Source organism: Oryctolagus cuniculus, chromosome 5 (genome assembly GCF_051225735.1).
Source record: "Oryctolagus cuniculus isolate XC-2025 breed Fujian yellow rabbit chromosome 5, ASM5122573v1, whole genome shotgun sequence".
In the NCBI taxonomy this organism is placed as follows: Eukaryota; Metazoa; Chordata; class Mammalia; order Lagomorpha; family Leporidae; genus Oryctolagus; species Oryctolagus cuniculus.
In genome coordinates this window covers 5248870-5263340 of record NC_142871.1, presented here as the reverse complement: position 1 = coordinate 5263340, position 14471 = coordinate 5248870, and the positions used below count along the sequence as shown (strand labels likewise).

At 39.6% G+C, this 14471-nt stretch overlaps 1 protein-coding gene and 1 pseudogene across 19 annotated transcripts in view; one reads left to right on the top strand and one right to left on the bottom strand.

Moving 5' to 3' along the window:
* QKI (QKI, KH domain containing RNA binding) overlaps positions 1–14471 on the top strand; it is a 167277-nt gene that overhangs the window by 94145 nt on the left and 58661 nt on the right. The gene's annotated exons all lie outside the window — the stretch shown is intronic.
* Positions 10870–12068, bottom strand: LOC149126387 (importin subunit alpha-8-like; annotated as a pseudogene).

The following is a 14471-nucleotide window of genomic DNA, read 5'->3' as shown; positions in this document are numbered from 1 at the left end:
TTGAGAGGTAGAATTACAAACAGTGATAGATATAGACAGAGAGAGAGGTATTCCATCCGCTGGATCACTCCCCAGGTGGCTGCAAAGGCCACAGCTGCACCGATCTGAAGCCAGGAGCCAGGAGCTTCCTCCAGGTCTTCCACATTGGTGGAGGGACCCAAGCACTTGGGACATCTTCCACTGCTTTCCCAGGCAATAGCAGAGAGCTGGATTGGAAGAGGAACAGTTGGGACTAGAACCGGTGCCCATTTGGGATGTGGGCGCCACAGGTGGAGGATTAACTTGTGCCCCCAGCAGACAACTTAATTGTTTTAAAAATGCGCACAAAAATGACAGTTTGCATTCTTTTAAAATGAATGTGGAACATTTTGCCAAACTTATCATGTACCCTGGTCAGGAAAGAACGCCTTGACAAATTTCAGGCATCTAAAATTATTTCCAGTGTGCTCTGTATTCCACAGTGAAATGGAACTGGAAATAAAAAAGGATTATGTAAAAGGAGATAAGAACGGTAAATTTTCACTTAAGAATCAAGAAACAATAGTAAAATAGATCAAAAGCAAGGGAAAAGTAAAACGATGAGCAAAGTTTAATAAACAGAAGATGTGCTGAATTATATTGATGGTTAATGGATTAAGAAAAAAGTGTGTTGTTTTTAATGATAGCACCATAGTTTTACCTAGCACCCAGAAAAATAGATAACCAATTAAACTGACAGTTTACAATTCACATAGATGTTTTATTTACACTTGAAGTAGCTTTACCTGGACTGATCTTCATATTTTCGTGTTGTAGATTAAAAGACAAATGAGTGAAATTAATGAGTTCCTAAAAATTTTCTCAGAATTCTTTATCAGTTTTTACTCAGTTGTGTTTTTCATGCCATTTAGCAATATGTGCTACCACAAATATTGATAATGAAGGAGTTTGAAAAGAGTGATCCATTGTTCTACAGTTTTCTCCCAAACTTTTACAAGTGTTAATTTCCTTTTTTGGGAACTCTGAAAGAACTGAGATTTTTATCTTGTAAGATCATGATGTAGCTTGCAACCACAGTTTTATGGATGCAGGCAAAAGAACAGATCCCTGGACAGGAAGCCATATTCGCACTGATTGCTGAGTGCTGGCATGCACAGTGTAGTCCAGAGGGCAGATGACAGCTGCATTCAGTGGACGAGGGTCAAGGACCCCGGTGCTTCATGAGCAGGCAGCAGACCAGGCAGCCCTTTCCTTGTGACCTCCTAAAGCTGGGTGTGGCTTGTGACTTGTGACAAGTATACTAACGGAAGATGTTAATGGGGGAGCTGGGTGTGAGGTAGATGGGAACTCTGACAGCTCTACGACAGCTTCTGTTTTGTAAGTCTAAAACTATTCTGAAATGAAAAGTTTTTTTTTAAAAATTAGAATAAATGAGATACTATAAGTAATTGAAAATCAGTACCAAAGAAAAATACTGCAAATAATTTAAAAATTAAGGAAAAGGGAACAAAGTGTTTCATGCAGTAGTCTGTAATTGTGGCTTACTGGGATATTTAAATTTTTAGTTTTGAATTTCAGTGCAGGTGAAAAGCATACCAGAGTTGACCAGAAAAGAGTAGCACACATCTGAGCACATATATTTTGTCAAGGGAGATGGCACCATCATTGGTGCTGGCTCGTTCAGAGTTCACACAGCAGGCGATTAGGAAGGAGGGTCCAGGAGAAACGAGAGCATTTGTTTAACTAACCCAGGTAGTGTTTGGGATATCTAGTGTAGAGAAGGCTGAAGCTCTAGGCTTCCAGCTGAATAAATCAGGCCCACCCAGATTAAAGTCCGTGATGAGTAACCCTAATTACAGGAGCAGAGCTCCCTCTCAGCAGCATCTAGATTAGTGTGGGACTGAACCGCCGGGAGAGTTGGGACGTGCTGCCAGGTGGCTGCTGCCTCCCATTTGTTCTCCAGCTCTTGGGACGCAGTGTGCTTTAGAGACCACCCTAATTGGAAGCACACTAGAAATGAAATTCTGCCTGTTGTAGTTCAGCCTTGTGAAAGTGATGTCACAAAGCCACCAGACCAGATACCTTTTTTAAAAAAATAAACAAACAAAATTTGCCCCTTTTGTTTGATATTAAAGGGTAATTTTATTGATGTCAGTGATAATATACAGCTATATTTGGTAAGTTAAGATCAGTGCAGGTCATGTGTCTTCCTCCCCACACCCTATTTAGTTTAATAGTGGCTTTTATGAGCCACTCCCTAACTTGTTCTTTGTTTTTCCCCGTGGCATAAATTTTATTTAATTCAGCAATACATTTTAATATTTAATGTAGAAGAAATTAGTAATTCAGTAGGTTTTTATCGGAGCAAGATTCCAGTTAGGATTCAAGTAGTCAAGGGAGACATATGATTCTTACCGCATTTTTCAGGACTTCAGATAAGCAAGTTTGGAAAATAATGTATTTTATATATGCAGAATTTTTTGTTGGTCATATGTGCTTGTTTTTTTTTTAATTTTTTTTACAATAGAGATATGATTGACACTCATTTCTAAGTCATCTAGATTTCCTGGATATATTTTTCAAAATGTATATGAATGATAGAAACATTGTAAGAAAGAGCGTGTGAAGACTTTCGGGTTATTGACATTTTGATGAGAAAGAAATACATTTAGGTATTATTAACTGTTAACATTGAGATTTAATCTGTACTGAGATAAGTTGCAATTTATGAGATGTAGATTCTGGGATTGGATTACCATTTATTTCATAGTAGTTTGGTTCAACCACCATCCCAACATGGAATAATTTAATCACACCCCCCCCCCAAAAAAAAAAAAAAGATTATACTAATTTTATTTACAGATTCTCCCTTTTCCCCTGGAATGTCAGTTTTCTGTTTTGGTAAGGTAAACCTAGGAAGGCCCATAAAATAACAGTTCTGCTGTTTCCAGCTTTCTTTCTTTTTTAAAAGATTTATTTTATTTATCTGAAAGACAGAATTACAGAGAGAGGCAGAGACAGAAAGAGATGTCTTCCATCCACTAGCTCATTCCTCAGATGGCTGCAGAGGTCGGAGCTGAGCCAATCCGAAGCCAGAAGCCAGAACCTTCTTCTGGGTCTCCCACGTAGGTGCAAGGGCCCAAGGACTTGGTCCATCTTCTACTGCTATCCCAGGCCATAGCAGAGAGCTTGTTTCCAGCTTTCTCAAAATGTGTATAGGTATTTACAAGCACTTGGACCATCATTTACTGCTTTCCCAGGCCCATTAACAGGGAGCTGAACCAGAAGTATAGAGTCAAGGTTCAAATCAGTGCCCAACTGGGATGCAGCCAGTACAGGCAGTAGTTTAACTCTCTGTGCATCCACTCAGGCCCCTGTATCATTTTTTAACAATTATGTTTTGCTAGACAGGTTGTTTTTTTTACAGGCAGAGTGGACAGTGAGAGAGAGACAGAGAGAGAGGTCTTCCTTTGCCATTGGTTCTCCCTCCAATGGCCGCTGCGGCTGGCACGCTATGGCCGGCGCATCGCGCTGATCCGAAGCCAGGAGCCAGGGGCTTCTGGTCTCCCATGCAGGTGCAGGGCCCAAGGACTTGGGCCCTCCTCCACTGCACTCCCTGGCCACAGCAGAGAGCTGGCCTGGAAGAGGGGCAACCGGAACAGAATCCGGCGCCCCAATCGGGACTAGAACCCGGTGTGCCAGCGCCGCAAGGCAGAGGATTAGCCTGTTGAGCTGCGGCGTCAGCCTTAGGTTGTAATGAAAGCTTGTAAGGGACATACAGTTTTTTATAGTTATATTTTGTTAGTCAAATTTTAATGCAGGGTTAGAAAAATATATTGGATCTTTATAGATTTTTGAATAATAGAGGCTATGTCACTATATATATGTATCTAGGGTCACACAATTTTTCCAGATCAGTAAAATTATTCTACTTTCTATCTGGTGAGAAACATGGATGTGAAATGCATGTTAACATTTTGGAATTTTTAGGGAAAGAACAAACTTCAATCATAATACATTAACCGTCTGGAGCATCCAGTATTACACTTGATCTCCATAAGACTTTATATTATCCACATGATTAGCCAGGAAACATAGAGGTATGCTGTTCAGAGTGCATTAGAAATATCTGTAGCACTGGTTAAAGACAGAGATACTTTGGCTCTCTGCCTATAATAATTGTTGGGACCTATCCTGGGAAATCAGATCTTTAAGATACTTATATATGCTAAATAATGTTAAATGTTATAAATATTTTAAACATATAGACTATTAGGTTTGGATTTCGTTTACTTATTTTTCTAGTCTTTAATTCTAAACCTTCAAAAGTTGACTGTCACCACCAAAATAAAGGAATGATGGCATTCTAAGTAATTTGGAGTAGGCAGTTAGATTTTTTTAAAAGTCAGATGAATCATATATTAATTACTTGTTTTACTGTGGCTTTGATTATGAGACTTTCTAATTGAGGAGCTTGGGCATATCTGATTCTTGGTTAAATGTTTAAATACAGGGGCTGGCATTGTGGCATAACAGGTTAAGCTGCCACCTGCAACAGCAGCATCCCATATGTGTGCCGGTTCAAGTACTGGCTACTCCACTTCCTATCTAGCTACCTGTGGAGGCTCCTGGGAAAGCAGCAGAAAATTGCCTAAGTCCTTGAGTCCCTGCAGCCATATGGGAGAACCCGATGAAGCTCCTGGCTCCTAGCTTTGGCTGCCCCTGTCCTGACCATTGCAGCCATTTGAGGAGTGAACCAGTGGATGGAAGACACCTCTCTTTCTCTTGCCCTGTAACTCTGCCCTTCAGATAAATAAAGTAAGTCTTTAAAAAAAAAGGTTAAAAGTTTAAATATATTGACAAGAAGAAAATTTTACAGTACAATTAAGGGGAAATTCCCATTAGCTGGAAAGCCATCTTTTCTGTGGGTGGGTAGGTGGGTGATGCCAAATGTCTTTATCTGAAGGAATATTTTGGGACAACTTTGATGAACATAGGGGTCACTCTGTAGCTACAGAAGTTACCTAAGGATTTAGCGCTTATCACTGTTTCCTGTGGTATACTGCTGTGCAGATTGGAAGCATTCTGTCTTGTGTGAGTTGATTACATGGTCACTAAAGTCTTTTTTTTTTTTTTTAACATTTTATTTATTTATTTGAAAGGCAGAACTGCAGAGAGCAGAGAGGTAGAGACAAGAAGAGATCTTCAATCCAGTGGTTCACTCCTAACATGGCTTCAACAGCTGGGGCTGGGTTAGGCTGAAGCCAGGAACCTAGAACCCCATCCAGGTCTCCATTGTGGGTGCAGTTTCCAAAGCACTTGGTCCATCTTCACCTGCTTTCCTACAGGGAGTTGGATTGGAAGTGGATTTTCCAGGACTTGAACCTGCCTGCTGTGCCACAATGCTGGTCTCTAATCCTGTCTTTGATGAATTTACCTGTTCTTTCAGGCAGTGGGTCTCAATGAAGTCACATAAATGAGAGTCACTTTTGTCGATGGCCATTTTGTGCCATGTGATTCTTGTCTGGACCTTTGAATGCTTTCTTCCAAGTATAATACATACTCCTTTGCATTCAGCCCAGTCTGAATGAATTCTCAGGTTTCATGATGTCCTGAAGGAAGATTCAGCCACATTGTTGCTTTTGAAGCTTCAACAGTTTCTCCACGTGTTCCTTTTCCTTAAGAGGCTGGTGAAGAAAGGAATTGACAGTCTTCAAAGCCACAGACTTGTGGTCAAGGTAGTGAGCTATGGACAGGCAGATGTGGGAAGGAGGTATACAGCTCCTGGCTGCTCTGGAGTTTGATGTGGTCATGATGGTAGGAGGCTGAGGAGACACAGTGGCAAGGCTTCAGGGTGGTCCAGGGGCACTGTGAGGAGGTATCAAGGGATGGCTTTTGGTCTCAGTGGCCAGCCTGGGTGGGAGCTGGATTAGCAAATGCCAGGTTTTGTCCAAACAGTATTAAAGCAAGAAACTGCAGTACCTTGCTGTTAAGGAATAACCTCTCAAAAGCCATCCCCCCAATATTATTTTATTAAATTTTTTTTGTTAATATAAAGAACCATTTTCATGTATTTCAAAATTGTTATTCTAAAAACATAAGGATACGTCTCTTCCTTTCTCCCTCCTTCTCACTTCCTTTCTTTTCTTTTAATTTTTCTGATAATGTATATTTTAAATTAAGATATTTAATTATTTGAAAGGCAGAGATACTTAGAAGCAGGGAGAGAGAGAGAGAGAGAATGAGAGAATGAGAGAATGAGAGAATGAGAATGAGAATATTACATCCTCTGGTTCACTCCCTGAATGACCACAACGGCCAGATCTGGACTGATCCAAAGCCAAGAGCCAGGAGCTTCTTCTGGGTCTCCCACTCAGGTGCAGGGCCATCCTCCACTGTTTCCCCAGGCCATAGCAGAGAGCTGGTTTGGAAGTGGAGCAGCCGGGACTTGACCAGTGCCATGTGAGATGCTGCCACTGCAGATGGCGGCTTAATCTATACCATAGTGCCGGCCCCAGATCATGTATGTAATTTCAATTTACTTTATGATCACAAGTTCAATACCACACTAAATACAATGTTCAACAAGTAAAAAGCAGAAAGACCACTGTTCTACAGGGATGTAGCCAAGGGCTGTACATGTTAATCAGATTATAAAATGTCAATTTCACACTTACACATCAGTTTCTTTGTGCTCTGTATATTAGCTACCACAAATCAGAGATCATGATATTTGTCTTTTGGATCTGGCTTATTTCACTGCACATAATGGTCTCCAGTTGGATCCATTTTGTTGCAGAAGACAGGATTTCATTCTTTTTTATGGTTGAGTAGTAGTGCCTTTTCTGTGTGTGTGTGTGTGTGAGTGTGTGAGTGTGACATTTTCTTTAGCCATCAGTTGAAGCACATCTGGGTTGATTCCATATCTGAGCTCTTGTGAATTGAGCTGCTATAACATGGGTGCACAGATAACTCTTTTCATATGCTGATTTCATTTCCTGTGGATAAATTATCAAGAATGTGATTCCTGGGTCATACAGTATCTATTTTCAGATTTATGAGGAATCTCCATACTGTTTTCCTTAATTTTTGCACTAGTTTACATTCCCATAGGCAGTGCATTATGGTATCTTTTCCCCCACATCATCACCGGCATTTGTTATTTTTTGATTTTTGGATGATAGCCATTCTCACTGAGTGAGGTGAAACCTCATTGTCGTTTTTATTTGCTTTTCCCTGATGGCTAGTGATCCTGAACATCTTTTCATTCATGCGTCTGGGTTTTTTTGTTTGTTCTTTGGTTTTTTTTTGTATTTCATCCTTAGAAAAATGCCGATATTGTCCTTGGCCCATTGCTTAACTGGATCGTTTGTTGTTGTTGTTGTTGTTGTTGTTTGTTTGTTGTTGTCGAGTTTCTCGAACTCCTTATATATTCTGGATATTAACACTTTATCAGACTCGTGGTTTACAAATATTTTTCTCCCATTCTGTTGGTTGCCTCTTTGTTTAGTGTTGTTTTTTTTTTTGCAGTGCGCAAGCTTCTTAGTTCCGTGTAATCCCATTTGGCTGTTTGTGCTTGTATTGCCTGTGCTTCTGAGATCTTATCCACAGAGTCTTTGCCTATGCTAGTGTCTTGCAGTGTTTTCCCCTAGTAATTTGTTTCCCCCTAATAATCTCATGGATTTAGATCCTTAATCCATTGTGACTTGAGTTTTGTATTGGTTGTAAGGTAAGGGTCCTGTTTCATACTGCTGCTTGTGGAGATCCAATTTTCCCAGCACCATTTGCTGAAGAGACTGTCCTTCCTCCAGAGAGTGATTTTATTTCGTTTGTCAAAGCTTTGTTGATTGTAGCTGCAAAGATGAATTTCTGGGATTTCGGTTCTGTTTTGTTGGTACACATGTCTATTTTTGTGCCAGTACCAGACTGTGCCCTGTAGAATACCTTGAAATCTGGTGGTGGTACCTCCAGCTTTAAAATGCGTCTTTTAAGAAAGACATTGGAAGGGAACAGGGACTTGGAGGATTACACAGCAAAAGCATGAGGTGGTATGCGCTAGTCACTGTCTTAATCCTGGTCAGCCTGGAAGCTTTTTTGGAAGCTTGCGTGTTTGTCCAGTCACCTGTCAGAAATCTTTTTTTGTTGGCAATGGACCAGGTGTAGTAGAAAATTTTTTACTGAATGAGTAAATAACTTGCTCAGGTTTACAGTAGTGGTGAAGTGTGGCAGGCATTTGTATCTTGTGTCTTTTCCTTATAGTTAATATTATGTACCTTTGCTTCTTTTTGAGGTAAGAAATGTGGGACAGACATTCTTGAGTGTTCTTATTTAACTGATTTCTTATTTCTGCTCTGTTTTAGAGCAGGCTAATGATAATTTAGGGTTTGAAGCAAATTTGACACGTTATCAGTCAGCAAATAAATACTTGATATGTGCTTAACATTGATCAAAAACTCATTGACTATAAAATAATTTTAAGTAAGAATTACATGGGTGCTTCCTTACCATGGATCTGAGTTCAGTTTATAACACAAAGCTCTCCCATACATGTGTATGTATACATTCTAGAACATACAGTCCCAAATAGCTAGTCTTAAGTATAGTGACTACACTATTGGGTTTCTCATCCTGTTTTATTACTGACGTGTTGGAGAGTATGTGGAGGGAGCTGTAAGTTAATATTTGGACAAAAGAATGGGAAAATAATTCACCTAGTAGCTTGAGCAGGATGTTGCAAAGTAACCGCTACCTTATAGTCTCTAAAGGAGGAAGTACCTGTTGTAACTTAATGAGCCATGTGCTGTTGTTTCTTATGTTTTGGAAATCTATAATATTAGTTTATAATATTTTTAAGTTTTTTAAAGATTTATTATATTTATTTGAAAGGCAGAGTTAGAGATATCTACTATCTGATGGTTCACTCTCCAAAGGGCCAGGGCTTGAGTAGACCAAAGTGAGGAGTCTAGAATTTATACCCAGTCTCCCACGTGGGGACAGGGGCTCAAGTACTTGGGTTATCTTCTACTGTTTTCCATGATGTATTAGCAGGGAGCTGGATTGGAAGTAGGGCAGCGGGGGCTTGAACTGGTACTCATATGGGATGTTGGTATCACAGGTGGCAGCTTACCCTGCTGCGCCACAATTCCGGCCCCTAGTTTATACTATCTTGCTTCAGGTTGTAAGGCAGACTATGTGTGAATCTTCATATAATTACTTTGCTTGTGGTTGTAGTCTGTTGAACTCCGATTCATCTCTTTATTTTTGTGTTTGTTTTCATTTCACGGAAGATAGATAAAATTATTGTTTTGCTATTGTCTGATACATGTTTTTTATAGATCTTGAATTGAATTTTTCAGATTTTTTTCCCTAATTCACATAAAAATGTAGAATGTATAGAAATATATCTTGTGGCTTAGAAACAGTGATCATTTAATGCATTTTATAATACTTGCTGTTTTTGGTTTATAATATAACAGTTTGATACCAGAGGAAAAATATTTTGCTGGATAGTTTAGGAAACTGATTTCTTGATACAATGACAGTAGTTTAGTGCACGCTGAGTAAACAAAATAATGATAAAAACATTGATTTGGTAATGCTTTGAAATGAATCTGTTGTTAATTATAGTAATATGTATATGTGTTGAAATTAGAAATAATTTGTAACATTTTACTATTGGATTTTGGAGTTATTGTTTACATATAAAGTAAGACAAATATAAAAATATCATTTAAGAAAAACTGATGCAATATCACAAAAAGAATATTCACATCTGTGCCGCGTAGAAGAGAAGAGAAATACAAATTGTTGGTTATATAACAAACTGTTATTTAGGCCTTTTAGAATGTATTATAATACAAAAAGAACAAAAAGGAACCTTCTTTACTCACTTTAGAGACTTGCAGTTCTGTTTAGCAGAACACTAGACTACAATGTTAAGTGTCTTTATAGAGCCATAAAAATCCACAGTGCAAGTCAGGGTGGGGCAGGATCAATTTTTGATGAATTGAAGTAGCTTCAGGAAATAATATGGAAGAGGAAGTAATGTTCAATTTCACAATTTTTTTTAATATAAATTCCTTTTAGTACTGTCTTAGTCTATTTTGTATAGAGCCTTTAGTGATTGTGGTTGTGGTTTGTTACCCTTCTCCAAGAAATTTCACTGATTCTCTTTTATGTGTCATTTCAAATCCAAACTCTGCATGGAAGGCTATTTAGTGCTTGGTCAGTTGAGCTTGTTACTTAAAGATAACGGGTGTGTCTTTATTCAGCTTTTTCCCCTTATATTTAAAGATAATTTAATTGCTTTTCTGTAATGTTTAATAAATTTTTATGGATGTGTTAATTAAAAAATACATTGTTCTGGGGTCAGTGCTGTGGCATAGCAGGTAAAGCCACTGCCTGCAGTGCCAGCATCCCATATAGGTACTGGTTCAAGTCCTGGCTGTTCCACTTCTGATCCGGCTCTCTGCTATGGCCTGGGAAAGCAGTAGAAGATGGCCCAAGTCCTTGGGCCCTTGCACCCACATGGGAGACCTGGAAGAAGCTCCTGGCTTTGGATTGGTTCAGCTCCAGCTGTTAGGGCCATTTGGGGAATGAACCAGTGGATGGATGGCCTCTCTCTTTCTCTGTCTCTGCCTTTCAAATAAATAAGTAAATCTTTAAAAAAAAAAACATAACTGTTCTTAAGCTAGTACTTTTCATCCCCAAAGTACATTTCTAGTTATAAAAATTTATTTTTTAAATGATGATCTCTTAGTCATGTCAGTTTATTTATTGGTGAGTCACCTCTTTTACCAAGAGGCTGCTTTACATATATTTACTATCATCTTGTAACCCTCTTTGATTTTATTGACTTACTTATTTTTAAAGTTTAAGAGGAGAGCTGTATCATAAAGATGTTATCATTAGGGTTTGGGTTATTGGTTTTGACGATAGGCTGCTTGGCCATTGTTTTGCTAAGAACACACTACATTCATAGTCTTCGTCCCAGACGGGTAAAATGATGTCTTCATCTTCTTCCTCACCAAATTGCTTCTCCATGATGCCAGAGTAGTCTGGGCAACCTGTAAGGCCTCCATTCTGTCTATCCTACTGAGTTCTTCTATCAGCAGATACAGGTTTTCTTTCTCACACAGCAGCTCTGCCTCCTTAAGAGATGACATCAAGGATGATGAGGACAGTTTTAATATCTCAGTCAGTGAGCAGATTCAGCAGGGGCTGCAAGACCGCCCAGTGGACAGGCTCACAACTGACTCACTGTGGCCCCCTATTGTGAAGTTGACCATCATTCAGAAAGCCTCTTGGTGGACTGCCCATTTTTTAGCGTAGTCACCAAGGGAGGCAGTGAGTCATAAGTGATCAGCTACTAAATTTACTTGTGGGGCCCTGTGGCTACGTTGCTCAGGACCCAGGCTGCCTTCTTCTGGATAGAGGGTTTGGGGTGCTTCTGGAGTTGGGGCGACACCCTCAGCATGCCTGTGTCGATGTTTCTCTGGGTCTGGTGATGGATTCCCATGACAGTGTCCCCCATGGTGTGGAAGAGAGGAGTTAGGATGTTGAGTTCAAGCCTCAGCAGGACCCAGTGTCAGCCACGCGGTGGAGGCAGTCATTGCAGCACGTGTCGTGGTGCTGCAAGAGGTGGAAGAGGATGGACAGTAATTGCTGACCCACTTTCTCACAAGGATGAGGGTTCTTGTTTCACCCCAGGTCCACGTGATGTTCCACAGAAATGTGATTGGTATAGCTGCTGAAACCAGAGCCAGCAGATGGGGAGTAACAGTGACTGTGTTCCTAAGAGCCCACACCGCCTGTTCACGTAACACCACAAGGGAGGACAGGAGCTTGATCGGGGCTGCGTGGTGCCTCCTTGCACGATGGCTGTTTGGAAGTCCCTGAAACAGCGTTGGCCAGAGCTCAGGCTGCCCCTAACTGAAAGTAGGGATAAAACGATGACTTCAGGAACTCCACCAGTCTGAGCATGATCTCTCATGTTCTGGTTCACTCCCTAAGTGACTATAACAGCCAGGGTTGAGGCTGGAAGCCTGGAACTCCATCCAGGTCTCCCCCTACATGGGTGACTGGGACTCTGCTGTCTCTGTGACACATTACCAGAGAGCTGGAATGGAAGCAGAGCAGGACTGCACACTGATACAGGAAGCAGGCATCCCAAGCAGTGGCTTAATTTGCTGCACAAGACCTGCCTCAGCACATCCCAGCCATGTTAACACCCTGGTAGATCAGTTGCATACCCTTATGAGATGCTGAGTCTGTACACACTATATAACATTAGGAGATTAAACTCATTCTGTGATGTCTGTGGTATACCCATCTCTGTTTTACAGATGAGGAAACTGAGGCATCGAAAAGTTAAAATATTTTTCCCAAGATTAAACAGTTAATAAGTGGCTATCTAGTAGTATCATAAATTCTTTAGAATGTGAAACAACAGATATTTAAGATTCATATTAAAAATCATTCTAAAACAATTGTTTTCCTTTTTTCATTTCTGTTTAATTAACTAAGGAGAATTAGGTTTTTGTATAGTGATCCATGTGCTGCTTCTCATAACTTAAAACTGTTATCTCATTAGCCTGTTAATAACTTTCACTTGAAATAGACTGTGGGTTTTTCAGAATAACCATCTTGTTTCTTGTTTTCAGAGACATACTAGTAATCTTGGTTGTTTTGGTTTTAAATACTACGTTTAGTTGTTCTTCTCAGCTTACTTAGTTGTAAGCTCCTGTGAGGCAGAAGCACATTATTTATCTGAAGTCCTCAGTTACTCAGCGCATGCAGCAGGTTTCTGCCCATCATTTTTCTCATTAGTAAATGAAAAATGGGCGATTATATTAATAGCTGCCTCTAATATTGTTGAAAGGGTTGGTTTAGAAATATAAAGTGCTGAGTATAGAGCTCTGTTTTGTTGAATGACTTTTTTCTTTTAAAGATTTAGTTGTGTATTTGAAAAGCAGAGTTAGATAGAGAGACCTCTCTGTCTGTTGATTCACTCTCCAATGCCCACAACAGTTGGGGCTGGGCTAGGTCAAGATCATGAGCCAGGAGCTTCATCTGGGTATTCCATGTGGGTGTAGGAGCCTAAGCTCCTCTGCTGCTTTTCAAAACACAGTAGCAAGGAGCTGAATCAGAAGTGGAGCAGCCGGGACTTGAAAACTGTGTCCATATGGGATGCAGGCGTTGGCAGGTGGTGGCATTACTGGCTATGCCACAATGCCAGGCCCTGACTTTTTTTTTAAGCTCATGTTGTGCTCTAGTAAATATTAAGTTGTTGGCGCATTTGTTAGAGTCATTGTTATGGGATATAGAAATGAGTCTGATTCCATACTTCTTAGAGTTTTTTAGACAATAATATACAGCAGACTGATGATGTCAAAAGAGAAGTAGTAGAGAATATGGGAAAAACTTCCTGGCTAGGACCTGGGGATAAACCATTGAGAAATTATTTTAAAATTTGAGTTTCTGATGATTTGGGAGGGCAAATGAATATACAGAGAAATTTCAATCTTTTTTTGTGTATGTATTGTCAGTGCATAAATACATTACAATTTAATATTCTAAAGTATCACATTTTAAAGCAAATGATTGTTTTATGTTTCTGTGCCTTTAATACTCTTGAATCTTTTTGGACATGGAGAGAATAAGAATCTTTCTATAGGACTTCACATGGAGTTGGTGACAGGATTCTGTTAATGCTGCTTCCTTTGGTGGCAGCTACTTCCATATGACTGCTTCTTAACCACAGAAACTCAGCCAGAATTTCCAAAGGGATTCTGTTTCCTACCAGTCCTTTATTTGCATCCTTAAAATTTTTTGTTAAGCATTAAGCAGCCATTGATCTTTAAATTTCTTGAGAAATGGACAAAGTCATCATTTTTATGTTTTCAGTAGAAAAATTTTTGCAGATTTTCAGTTCCATCTTCTTTAACCTTAACTGTGGCATCATAAAGATATTACATTCAGCTTTTCAACTGGTGTGGTTCAGAATTGTTTTTGCATACCATATGTGTCTCAGTTTTTTATTACTCATTTTGATCCTCATAGGACAGACCACTATTATTTGGCTGTGACTGGGGTTACGTAATTCAGTTTGGACATACAGTAATTATAGTTAAGTTAATGGAATTCATATATGAAAATTGGAAGTAAGACTTCCTGACAGTCTTTAAATATTGTGTCTCTAGGCGATAGATGTTCTTATGAGAAAGCATTGGAAATAATTCTGCTGTTCTTAAAGTGGAAAATATTTGACATAAAAATTGTTTTATTTTAGTAAATTGTTCTGTTGTACTTAATAAGTTTTTTTTTTTTTTTTTTTTTTTTTGTGACAGGCAGAGTGGACAGTGAGAGAGAGAGACAGAGAGAAAGGTCTTCCTTTTCCATTGGTTCACCCTCCAATGGCCGCCGCGGCCGGCGCACCGCGCTGATCTGATGACAGGAGCCAGGTGCTTATCCTGGTCTCCCATGGGATGCAG